The sequence below is a fragment of the Mesoplodon bidens genome, assembly GCF_964165515.1.
Source record: "Mesoplodon bidens genome assembly, chromosome: 9".
Taxonomy (NCBI): Eukaryota; Metazoa; Chordata; class Mammalia; order Artiodactyla; family Ziphiidae; genus Mesoplodon; species Mesoplodon bidens.
In genome coordinates this window covers 5,427,450-5,440,270 of record NC_138166.1, presented here as the reverse complement: position 1 = coordinate 5,440,270, position 12,821 = coordinate 5,427,450, and the positions used below count along the sequence as shown (strand labels likewise).

At 35.7% G+C, this 12,821-nt stretch overlaps 1 pseudogene across 1 annotated transcript in view; it reads left to right on the top strand.

Annotated features, from left to right (window-relative positions):
- LOC308622793 (platelet glycoprotein 4-like) overlaps positions 1 to 12,821 on the top strand; it is a 112,422-nt pseudogene that overhangs the window by 14,847 nt on the left and 84,754 nt on the right. Inside the window, exon 6 of the transcript in view lies at positions 10,711 to 10,829. The product of the transcript in view is annotated as a platelet glycoprotein 4-like (transcript). The remainder of the gene's footprint in view (positions 1 to 10,710; positions 10,830 to 12,821) is intronic.

The window sequence follows — 12,821 nt, the reverse complement described above, 5'->3', positions numbered from 1 at the left end:
CACCATCATACCTACAATGCTCTGGAGGGATATGCATTTACCTGTCTTTATATCCCTACAACATAATTCAGAATCTCTGTTCTTATACAGGCTTAGTAAATGTCTGTCTAATGTGACTGAATTTCTCAAGATTAACCACTGAGGATAAACCTTTACTGCATTCCTAGGGAAATGTTTGCTTTGTAACAACTTTACTTAATTAACTGCCTTCCTGGCCGCAGAAGTAAGGGGTTAGAAAAACTTAGAGTAGTAGTTACTGTTCACAGGCTTTTTATATACTGTATAGATAATAATTTAAAATGGAAAGAATTTAAAAATCAATATAATTGCAAAAGGTAAAACATACCTCCAAGGGGAGGTTTCAATATGAAGTAGAATCAGTGAACTTGCAAGTAGAGCCATCTATTTTGAATAAGGTGATCAGAATTACAGAGAAAAGAACAGAAGCAACAAAAACAAGGTTACCTATGTACTAACCAATGTACTAACCATGAAAAACGTATGCACAAATGAACATTCTGAATTAGAGTTGGGAAGAAAGAAGGTGCTATGAACTTAGATTTAAAGTATAGTTAGATCCAATTTATTATTCTCCTTGAAGAAAAGCAAAGTACACATATGCCTATTAGTTTAAGAATTAAGGTATAAAAAGCAAGGGGAATCAAAATGAGGTAATTAAAATCAGAGGTGAGCTTTCAGCTACTAAGAAATATCAACAGAAGCAAAGCATAATGTTTACAAAGCTGGTGAGGCAATACTTTATAGGAAAATATATAATGAAGATGAAAAATGTTAAAACAAAGTTATGTAAAAGGTAGAGAATAAAAAGGAAACACAGGGAATGTTCATTTTCACAAAGGTATTGCTGAGTTTTGCATGTTTAATTTTGTTAACACTCTTCTAGGAAAAAAAAAAACAGCAAAACCACTGTTGAGTTTGATTTGTAGAGCTTTGAGCCATGGGGATGGGTGAAGAAATTCCTTTCCAAGTGATGCATTTCTGTGAATAAACTGTCAGGTGTCCCAATACCACTAACTTTAGTAATTTCCTAAGAATAAACTTCAATCCTTCGAAACAGAGAAAAATATACCGCGCTTCTGTTAAATAGTATTCTTTATGAGTTTAAAAAATGTATTTAAAAACTTTGTCCAGGGCTTCCCTGGTGGTGCAGTGGTTGAGAGTCCGCCTGCCGATGTGGGGGACATGGGTTCATGCCCCGGTCCGGGACGATACCACATGCCATGGAGCAGCTGGGCCCGTGAGCCATGGCCACTGAACCTGTGTGTCTGGAGCCTGTGCTCCACAACGGGAGAGGCCACAACAGTGAGAGGCCCGCATACCGCAAAAAAAAAACAAAAAAAAAACTTTGTCCCAAACTAAGAAGTAGTGAAGTTTTAAAACAGGAATTGGAGGATTCATTAATGACCATAATATAAATACATGAGCATCAGGCATGCAGTTAAAAGTATCTAAGGAAAAAAGAAGTAAAACAAACAAGGAGCGGGGGTAGTTTGGACAGGCCAGGGACTCAGACAGAATCTGTGTGAGAGAGACTGTTGGTTATGGCACTAGGAAAATAGACTGATAAAATGGAAAAATTCCAACATTTTTATCATGATTTAGAAGTACTTCCTATACTTTCTTTAATAAGCTAAAAGAGACATAAAATGAAATCATTGATTTACATTTGAATGTATTAAAAAAAAAAAAGAGTCCTGCTAGTATCCACTATCTTAGGGTCATGACCCATGGTACTTTATGGTATCATTATGACATAATCTTCAATGATACTTCAGATGATTTTTAAGGTTTTTTGATATATTATTTTCTTTTAATGGCTAAGGTGTTGGGAAGGCAGTTGTAGACAATGCCCATTTAGGGACCTATCTGGGAAGTTTAAGTTAAGCTACAGTATCCCATTATCTCAATGTCAGGATCAAGCTCACTGTGATATTCTGTTATATTTCACTTAACACAAGAGTATAAGTGAAATGTAAGAAGTTTACAAGGTGCAGTTATAAGAAAAAGAGTGTGGTATTCATAACTAAAGAATGGGCCTTACTGTTTTGAACAAACACATTCAGTGGTGGCTCATTTTACTGATATTCATTTGTGGAGTAAATGGAGGAATTATCTAGTTATTTCTTCTTATATCCAGTGTGTGCCATGGATCTTAACAATTGTAGAGGTTCAATAAACTCAACAAATGCCCTTTTTATTTTGATGTATACATTTTCAAACTCTTTGCATGAAATTCTGTTTAGTGAGAGAACTTCAATAAATGATTTATAAAACATTAATCGGCCATAAGATTAGGTGAATGTATCACAGTTGAAAGTAAGAACAACATTTACCAAAAGAACTTGTAAAGGAAGCTCAAGGTAAGGAAATTGCCACTCTACTGATTGGGTAGAAAAACACAATCACAGTTTTAACAACATGTGATTTTGCCATTTTTTTTTAAACTTTCATTTATTTTTAAGGAGTGGGGAAATTTAATACAAAATTGAATACCATTGAATATGTATAGTATACAGACTTGTTGAATATGGTAGCAGCTAGTAACCTGTCACTATTAAGCACCTGAAATGTGACTGGTACAAACTGAAATGTGCTATAAGTATAAAGTGCACACTGGATCTTTAGATTTTGTTAATTTTTATATTGATTATACACTAAAATGATATTATTTTGGATATACTGGGTTAAATAAAATATAACTGATATTTTTATCAGTTTTAAATGTGGCTACTGGAGGATTTAAAAATTACATGTATACAAATTTCTGGATTAATTGTCTGGTAAGATTGCAGGATAGAAGGACGTGAGCTCACCCCTTCTTTCAAAAACACCCAAATCACAACTAACTGCTGAACAACCATCAACCAAAACAAAAAACAAACAAACAAAAAACACTAGAAACTTCCAAAAAGGATACCCTACATCCACCAACAAAGAAGAAGCCACAACAAGACAGTATGAGGGGCACAACTGCTATAAAACTGAATCCCATACCTGTCAGGTGGGCAACCCACAAACTGGAAAATAATAATACCAGAGAAATTCTCCCTCAGGATTGAAAGTCCTGAGCCCCACACCAGGCTTCCCAGCCTGGGGGTCTGGCAAAGGGAGCAGGAGCCCCCAGAGAATCTGGCTTTGAAGGGCCACGGTGTTTGACTGCAGGAATTCCACAGGACTGGGGGAAACAGAAGCTCCACTCTTGGAGGGCACACACAAGGTCCCAGGCACACCAGGACCCACAGAAAAAAGCAGTGACATCATATGACTCTGGGCCAGACCTACCTGTCAGGATTGGAGGGCCTTCTGCTGAGGTGGGGTGCAGCTGTGGCTCATGGTGGAAACAAAGACATTGGCAATGGCAATTCTGGTGAGTACTCATTGGCATGAACCCTCCTGGAGGCTGCCATTTCCTCCCCAAGGCCTAACCTGACCCAACAGACTGTAAGCCCCAGTGCTGGGACGCCTCAAGCAAAACAATGAAGAAGGCAGGAACACAGCCACACCCATCAGCAGACAGGCTGCTTAACGTCTTCATGAGCATGGCCCTGCCCACCAGAGGGACAAAACCCAGCTCAACCCACCAGTGGGCAGGAACAAGACCCTTCCACCAGGAAGCCTGCATAAGCCGCTTAGACAGCCTCATACACCAAGGGGCAGAGAGCAGAAGCAAGAACTACAATCCTGCATCCTGCAGAATGGAAATTGCAATCACAGCAAATTAGACAAATGAAATGGCAGAGAAGTATGTCCCAGATGAAGGGACAAGATAAAACCCCAGAAGAACAACTAAGTCAAACAGAGATAGGCAATCTACCCAAAAAAGAATTCAGAGTAGTGACAGTGCACATGATCCAATATCTAAGAAAAAGAATGGAGGCATGGATCAAGAAGACGCAAGAAATGTTTAACAAAGAACTAGAAGAACTAACGAACAAACAAACAGAGATGAACAATACAGTAACTGAAATGAAAAATACACTAGAAGGAATGAATAGCAGAGTAACTGAGGGAGAAGAACGGATAAGTGAGCTGAAAGACGGAATGGTGGAAATCACTGTGGCAGAATAGAATAAAGAAAAAAGAATGAAAAGAAATGAGGACAGTCTAAGAGACCTCTGGGACAACATTAAACACAACAACATTCACATTATAGTGGTCTCAGAAGAAGAGAGAGAGAAAGGACCCAAAAAATTACTGGAAGAGATAATAGCTGGAAACTTCCCTAACATGGGAAAGGAAACAGTCACCCAAGTACAGGGAGCACAGAGTCCCAGGCAGGATAAACCCAAGGAGAAACATGCTGAGACACATAGTAATCAAAATGACAAAAATTAAAGAAAAAATATTAAAAGCAGCAAGGGGAAAACAACACATAACGTACAAGGTAACTCCCATAAGATTATCAGCTGATTTCTCAGAAGAAACTGATTCAGCTGATTTCTCAGTTGATTTCTCTGCAGTCCAGAAAGGAGTGGCATGACATATTTAAAGTGATAAAAGGGAAGAACCTACAACCAAGAATACTCTACCCAGCAAGGCTCAGATTCAGATGCAAGAGAGAAATCCAAAGCTTTACAGACAATCAAAAGCTAAGAGAATTCAGCATCACCAGACCAACTTTGCAACAAATACTAAAGGAACTTCTCTAAGTGGGAAACACAAGAGAAGAAAAGGACCTACAAAAACAAACCAAAAACAATGAAGAAAATGGTCATAGGAACATACATATCAATAATTACCTTAAACGTGAATGGATTAAATGCTCCAACCAAAAGACACAGGCTTCCTGAATGGATACAAAAACAAGACCCATATATATGCTGTCTACAAGAGACCCACTTCAGACCTAGGGATACACACAGACTGAAAATGAGAGGATGGAAATGGGTATTCCATGCAAATGGAAATCAAAAGAAAGCTGGAGTAGGAATACTCATATCAGACAAAATAGAGATTAAAGATTGTTACAAGAGACAAGGAAGGACACTACATAATGATCAAGGGATCAATCCAAAAAGATATAACAATTGTAAATATATATGCACCCAAAATAGGAGCACCCTAATATATAAGGCAAATACTAACAGCCATAAAAGGAGAAATTGACAGTAACACAATAATAGTGGGGGGCTTTAATACCCCATGTTCCTCAATGGACAGATCATCCAGAAAGAAGACCAAAGGAAACACAGGCTTTAAAATACAAATTAGACCAGATGGACTTAATTGATATTTAGAGAGCATTCCAGCCAAAAGCAGCAGAACATACTGTTCCAAGTGCACATGGAAGATTTTCCAGGATTGATCACACATTGGTCCACAAAATGAGCCTCGGTAAATTTAAGAAAACTGATATCATATCAAGCATCTTTTCCAGCCACAATGCTATGAGATTAGAAATCAACTATAATAAAAAAAAAACTGTAAAAAAAGACACAGTTTGAGGCTAAACAACATGCTACTAAATCAATGGATCACTGAAGAAATCAAATAGGAAATAAAAAAATACCTAGAGACAAATGAAAATGAAAACCTGACAATCCAAAAGCTATGGGAAGCAGCAAAAGCAGTTCTAAGAGGGAAGTTTATAGCAATACAATCTTACCTCAGGAAACAAGAAAAACCTCAAATAAACAACCTAACCTTACACTTAAGCAATTGGAGAAAGAAGAATAAACAAAACCTGAAGTTAGTAGAAGGAAAGAAATCATAAAAATCAGAGCAGAAATAAATGAAATACAAATGAAGAAAACAATAGAAAAGATCAATAAAACTAAAAGTTGGTTCTTTGAAAAGGTAAACAAAATTGATAAACCTTTAGCCAGACTCATAAGTAAAAAAAGGGAGAGGGCTCAAATCAATAAAATTAGAAGTGAAAAAGGTGAGAAGTTACAACAAACACCACAGAAATACAAAGAATTATAAGAGACAACTACAAGCAAATATATGTCACTAGCTGGACAATCTGGAAGAAATGGACAAATTCTTAGAAGGGTAAAGTCTTCCAAGACTGCATCAAAAAGAAATAGAAAATATGAAAAGATCAATCACAAGTACTGAAATTGAAACTGTGATTAAAAACTCCCAAGAAACAAAAGTCCAGGATCAGATGACTTCACAGGCGAATTCTATCAAACTTTTAGAGAAGAGTTAACACCTCTTCTTCTCAAACTATTCAGAAAGTTTCAGAGGAAGGAATACTCCCAAACTCATTCTATGAGGATACCAGCACCCTGATACTAAAACCAGACAAAGACACCACAAAAAAAGAAAATTACAGGCCAATATCACTGATGAACATAGATACAAAATTCCTAAACAAAATACAAGCAAACCAAATCCAACAATACATTAAAAGGACAACACACATGCTAAAGTGGGATTTATCCCAGGGATGCAAGGATTTTTCAATATCTGCAAATCTATCTGTGTGATACACCATGTTAACAAATGGAAGAATAAAAACCATATGATCATCTCAACAGATGCAGAAAAAGCTTTTGACAAAATTCAACATCCACTTATGATAAAAAAAGCTCTCCAGGAAGTGGCTATAGAGGCAACCTATCTGAACATAATAAAGGCTATATATGACAAAAATACAGCTAACGTCATATACTCAATGGTGAAAAGGTGAATGCATTTCCTCTAAGATCAGGAACAAGACAAGGATGTCCACTCTTGCCACTATTATTCAACATAGTTGTGGAAGCCCTAGTCATGGCAATCAGAGAAGAAAAAGAAATAAAAGGAATCCAAATTGGAAAAGAAGAAGTAAAACTGTCACTGTTTGCAGATGACATGACACTACACATTAAAAATCCTAAAGATGCTACCAGAAAACTACTAGAGCTCATAATGAATCTGGTAAAGTTGCAAGATACAAAATTAATACACAGAAATCTCTTGCATTTGTATACACTAACAAGGAAAGATCAGAAAGAGAAACTAAGGAAACAATGCCATTTACCACTTCATCAAAAAGAATAAAATACCTAGGAATAAACCTACCAAAAGAGACAAAAGACCTATACTCTGAAACTATGAGATGCTGATGAAAGAAAGTCAAGATGACACAAACCAAAGGAAAGATATACCATGTTCTTGTATTCAAAGAATGAATATTGTCAAAATGACTATATTACATAAAGCAATCTACAGATTCAATGCAATCCCTATCAAATTACCAATGGCATTTTTCACAGAACTAGAACAAAAATTTCAAAATGTGTATGGAGACACAAAAGACCCTGAGTAGCTAAAGCAATCTTGAGAAAGAAAAACGAAGCTGGAGGATCAGGCTCCCTGACTTCAGACTATACTACAAAGCTACAGTCATAAAAACAGAAATATAGATCAATGGAACAGGCCAGAAAGCCCAGAAATAAACCCACACACCTGTGGTCAATTAATCTACAACAAAGGAAGCAAGACTGCATAATGGAGAAAAGACAGTATCTTCAATAAATAGTGCTGGGAAAACTGGACAGCTACATGGTAAAAAAATGAAATTAGAGCATCCTTTAACACCATAGACAAAAATAAACTCAAAATGGATTAAAGACCTAAATGTAAGACCGGATACTATGAAACTCTCAGAGGAAAACATAGGCAGAACACTCTCTGATGTAAATTACAGCAATATCTTTTCTGAGCCATCTCCTACAGTGATGGAAATCACAAGAAAAATAAATAAATCCTAAATGAACTCAGAAGCTTTTGCACAGCAAAGTAAACCATAAACAAAACGAAAAGACAAGTCAGAGAAGGGGAGAAAATATTTGCAAACAATGCAACCAACAAGGGATTAATGTCTAAAATCTTCAACAGCTCATGCAGCTCAATATCAAAAAAAACCCCAACCCAATCAAAAATTGGGCAGAAGATCTAAATAGACATTTCTCCAAAGAAGACATACAGATGGCCAAGAAGCACATCAAAAGATGCTCAACGTCATCAGTTATCAGAGAAATGCAAATCAAAACTACAAAGAGATATCACCTCTGGGCTTCCCTGGTGGTGCAGTGCTTTAGAGTCCGCCTGCCGATGCAGGGGACGCAGGTTCGTGCCCCGGTCCGGGAAGATCCCACGTGCCGTGGAGCAGCTGGGCCTGTGAGCCAAGGCCGCTGGGCCTGAGCGTCCGGAGCCTGTGCTCCACAACGGGAGAGGCCACAACAGTGGGAGGCCTGCGTACCACAAAAAATAAATAAATAAATAAAGAGATATCACCTCACACTGATAGGAATGGCCATCATCAAAAAATCCACAAATAGGGCTTCTCTGGTGGTGCAGTGGTTGAGAGTCCGCCTGCCGATGCAGGGGACACGGGTTCATGCCCGGGTCTGGGAAAATCCCACGTGCCGTGGAGCGGATGGACCCGTGAGCCATGGCTGCTGAGCCTGTGCATCCAGAGCCTGTGCTCCGCAACGGGAGAGGCCACAACAGTGAGAGGCCCGCGTACCACAAAAAAAAAAAAAAAAAAAATCCACAAATAAAGCCTGGGGAGGTTGTGGAGAAAAGGAAACCTTCCTACACTCTTGGTTGGAATGTAAACTGGTACAGCCACAACGGAGAACAGTACAGTGGTTCCTTAAGAAACTAAAAATAAAGCCACCATATGGTCCAGCAATCCCACTCCTGGGCATATATCCGGAGAAAAACGTGGTTCAAAAGGATACATGAACCCCAATGTTCATTGCAGTGCTGTTGACAATAGCCAAGACATGGAAGCAACCTAAATGTCCATGCACAGATGAATGGATAAAGAAGATGTGGTACATATATACAGTGGAATATTACTCGGCCATTAGAAAGTATGAAATAATGACATTTGCAGCAACATGGACGGACTTGGAGATTATTATACTAAGTGAAATAAGTCAGATAAAGACAAATACCATGTGATATTGCTTATATGTAGAATCTAAAAAAGAAATGATACAAATGAACTTATTTACAAAACAGAAACAGACTCACAGCTTAGACAACAAACTTAGGGGTTATGGTGGACACATAGTAAACAATGGAGCGTAGGAGACATACAATAAACACCCACATACACGCACCCCAGCAAGTGAGCAGCCTTTCTCTCCAGGATTAAGCTTTGGAAGATTGAAACTTTATGTTTATTTCATTTAAACTGGGCACAAATAAAGGATTTGAGGGAGTCATATAAATATTTAGTCCATAGAGGAAACTAACTATGAGAAACGTCTTCAATATAAATACTCTCTGGTAGTTCATAAGCAAAAAATAATCTCAGAAGCTTTTGAAAACAAAGATAAGAATAGCTCATACTCAAGTAGAGTTCTGCTAAGCCTTAAAATTTCCCAAGATTTTTTCCCCTAAGATTTAAGCATGAATTCTAACAAGATTATATCTAATTTTTGTAAGTGAAAGCAATAATATAAACTTAAAAATAGGAAAAAATGGATCTCCAGAATGAAGTTCAGTTTCCCAGAATGAAGCTCTTTCTTATCTGTGTTTAGGTCATTCTATGCTGTGTTTGAAGCCAAAATTGATCTGATAGGAATCCCTTTGTATAGATTCATTTTTCCATCCAGGGCTTTTGCATCTCCACTTCAAAATCCAGGCAACCATTGTTTCTGCACAGAAAAAGTTACCTCCAAAAACTATACCTTATATGGTGTGCTAGATGTTAGCAAATGCAAAGAAGGTGAGTACAAGTTCTCAGTGTCACTATCCATGGCATAATTTGCATTATTCTTTAAAATGTAAACTTCACCTGGGATTCCTTTCCACTAGAAATTTAAAGTGAGAATGCAATAAGGGCAGAAATTTAGGGTGATGGTAGGATATTTTTCTGATTTTTGTACCACTTTCAAGCTCCCAGTTGTTTTGGTGTTGCAAAACTTAGTTACTGTTAGGTAAAACCATACTGATATTTCCCAGTGTTACTTTGGATAATATAACTTTAGGTCCTTCATGCATTTTTAAATTGGATTATTTATTTTTTTGAGTTGTGTGAATCCCTTGTATATTTTGGATGTTAATCACTAATGGGATATGTGGTTTGCAAATATTTTCTCCCATCCCATATGTAGCCTTTTCATTGTTGATGGTTTCCTTTGCTGTGCAGAATCACTGTGCTCCTTTTAGATTTAGGGTAAAATGAAAATAGTTCCCAGAGTACTTTGAGCATCCCAACTTATCCAGCTGACATTTTTCTAACTTTTTCTACCCTAGAAAATGGTAAATAAAAATAAGTATATTTCAGGATGTCTCTGAAAGAAGAATTGACTCACACACGAAATTTGGAGTCTATCTTATTTTGCTCACCTACTTCATGTTGGAGTTAGTGTGACTAAAGAGAGAAAAACCTCTTGAATAAATTCTCAGTCCATAGACATATTACTGCCTGAAACCTGAAGGCATATGGTTGTAACTTTGTGTTCAACAGTTAAGCTTTACATATTTAAAATAAACACCTAAGCGATGAACAACAGACATCAATTGACTGGTTACTAGGAGAAGTTTAAATTTTATTTTTGTTCAAAAGTGATTAGATGTTATAATCTTCCCTTACCCTGACCCTCCAATTAGTATTCAAACCCAAATTTGCATTTCTTTTTAACTTAAAAAGCTTTATTTTCAAGGGAATCTTTTCTGAGAGGTATGTGTAATGAGGAAAATGATTTATTACGATTGTCAGTTAAAACTTGTTTTCAGGAAAACCCGTGTACATTTCACTTCCTCATTTTCTACACGCAAGTCCTGAAATTACAGAAACTTTTGAAGGCTTAAATCCAAATGAAGAAGAACATAGTACGTACTTAGATGCTGAACCTGTAAGCAACTACATTATTGATCTGATTGGTTTAATATTGTTTTCTAAAAATGAAGGAAAAATTAAATTATCTCCATTTTCTCAATCACATTTATTGATCATATTTATTGCATCACAATCTTGATAAATTACTTACTTTTATCTCAATGAAAATTACATTGATCTCTTCCTATTGTTGCCTATGAAATGTCACAGTAATTCTATTCTAGTTTTTTAGCATGTGGAATTTTATAGATCTTTTTAATTGTTCACAGGTCAGGGAAAGCAATGATGGAATGATTCTAATTGGCTTAAAACAATTTGGTATAAATTACAATTTTATGCTCATTTTATGCTTAACTGCAAGCATTGTTTATATGAAGTGACACTGTAGATTACAAAGGATTAAAAGAGATTTTATGGGTATATATGTATTTGAGGCAAGATCTATTACACTTAGCGTCAGGAAAAATCTGTTAAATTTCCTATAGTGTAACAGTTTCACCTTTTAATTTATTTTAATATTCTCCTTTTCAAAATTTAAACGACATGCCAGAATTTTAGCAGGCATGTTTCAGTTTAAATAATGATAGAAGTAGTATTATAATTATACTGATGATACACAGGTTCTGGCTGATATATAGTTGAACATGCATAGCTCAGGATTTAAACTGACTGTATGAGTTCTAGGTATCAGTATTGTTGTTGTTGTTGTTCATCCTCCAAAACCAGCTCAGACAAATATCACAAATCTAACTAAAGCTTAGACACGAGGCTGGGAAAAGGAATTGTGTGTGTGCATGTATACACATATGCATATACATCTGTATATGCACAGGCATATACACATAAAATTTAATTATGGAGAGTTATGTATGTGGTATTTAATATGTTCAATTAATTATTTAATAAATTTCATGTTTCAAGTAGTACAGTCTCACCTTAGGCTCTACATAACAGTAAAAATAAATTTTGGATTTATAAAAGACTTTTTTTTAAAGGAAGTTGGTAATTATTTTAGTTTGTTCTCTTTTTAGATATCTGGATTTACTTTATGATTTGAAAAACAGCTGCAGATCAATATACTGGTTAAGCCAGCAAGAAAAATTGAGTGAGTCTCTTGAACGAGCTTCATTACTATTTTTAGTATTTTCTTGTAAGAATATGAGTATATCTATGAAAGGAAGGGGAAAGAATATAAAATGTCAACTTCTCTTTGGCTTAATGTCATTAAATAATTATTAAATGCTTGTAACTTTCATTTGTAATTTAGAATTATATATATTTTCTATTGAAATGGTATTTACACATATTTTGGAATGAGTATTTGTGGCACTGCTCATTTTGCTAGCTGTCCAAATATTTCCATGACAATAGTTTCTAGAATTCATATTTTAGTTTCCTGGCATAATTTGTTGAAAGGGAAAATATATGCTTAGAAAAAGTTAATCTAATTAGAAATCTGTATTAGAAAGATTTATAAGAGTGAAAGATGTCTGAGAAACATCCATATTTAAATGTTAAAATTAAATGATTTATCACAGGGAACAAAAAAACTTAGTTGCAAGAGCAACTAATTTCTGAACATTCATTTAACACTAGTAATTACTAACATTTCTGTTATATATGTGTAATGTATTAGTATAAACTTTCATAATTATTTTCAATGTATATAACAGAGCATTAAGGGGTCTTAAGCAGAACTTAGTATTTTTTAATCTATTAGTCACCAAAAACAGTAAACTTCTTTGTATATTGAAAAAGCTTTTGATGTTTGAAAATTGAATAAGTATATATAGTATTTGAAGTTCTATGAGTTTCCATTACCCATATGGACAAGTTCATATATTATTAATTATATAATTAATTATTTTGAGAGAACCAAGACACACAGAAATGTCAGGATTATGTTAGATTTCAGTACTTTTAGAAAGATACAGTACTTCCTATCATTTAAGATTATTTTCATAATGCATCTATTAAACACTATTTCTTGTCATACTGCCTGTGATGG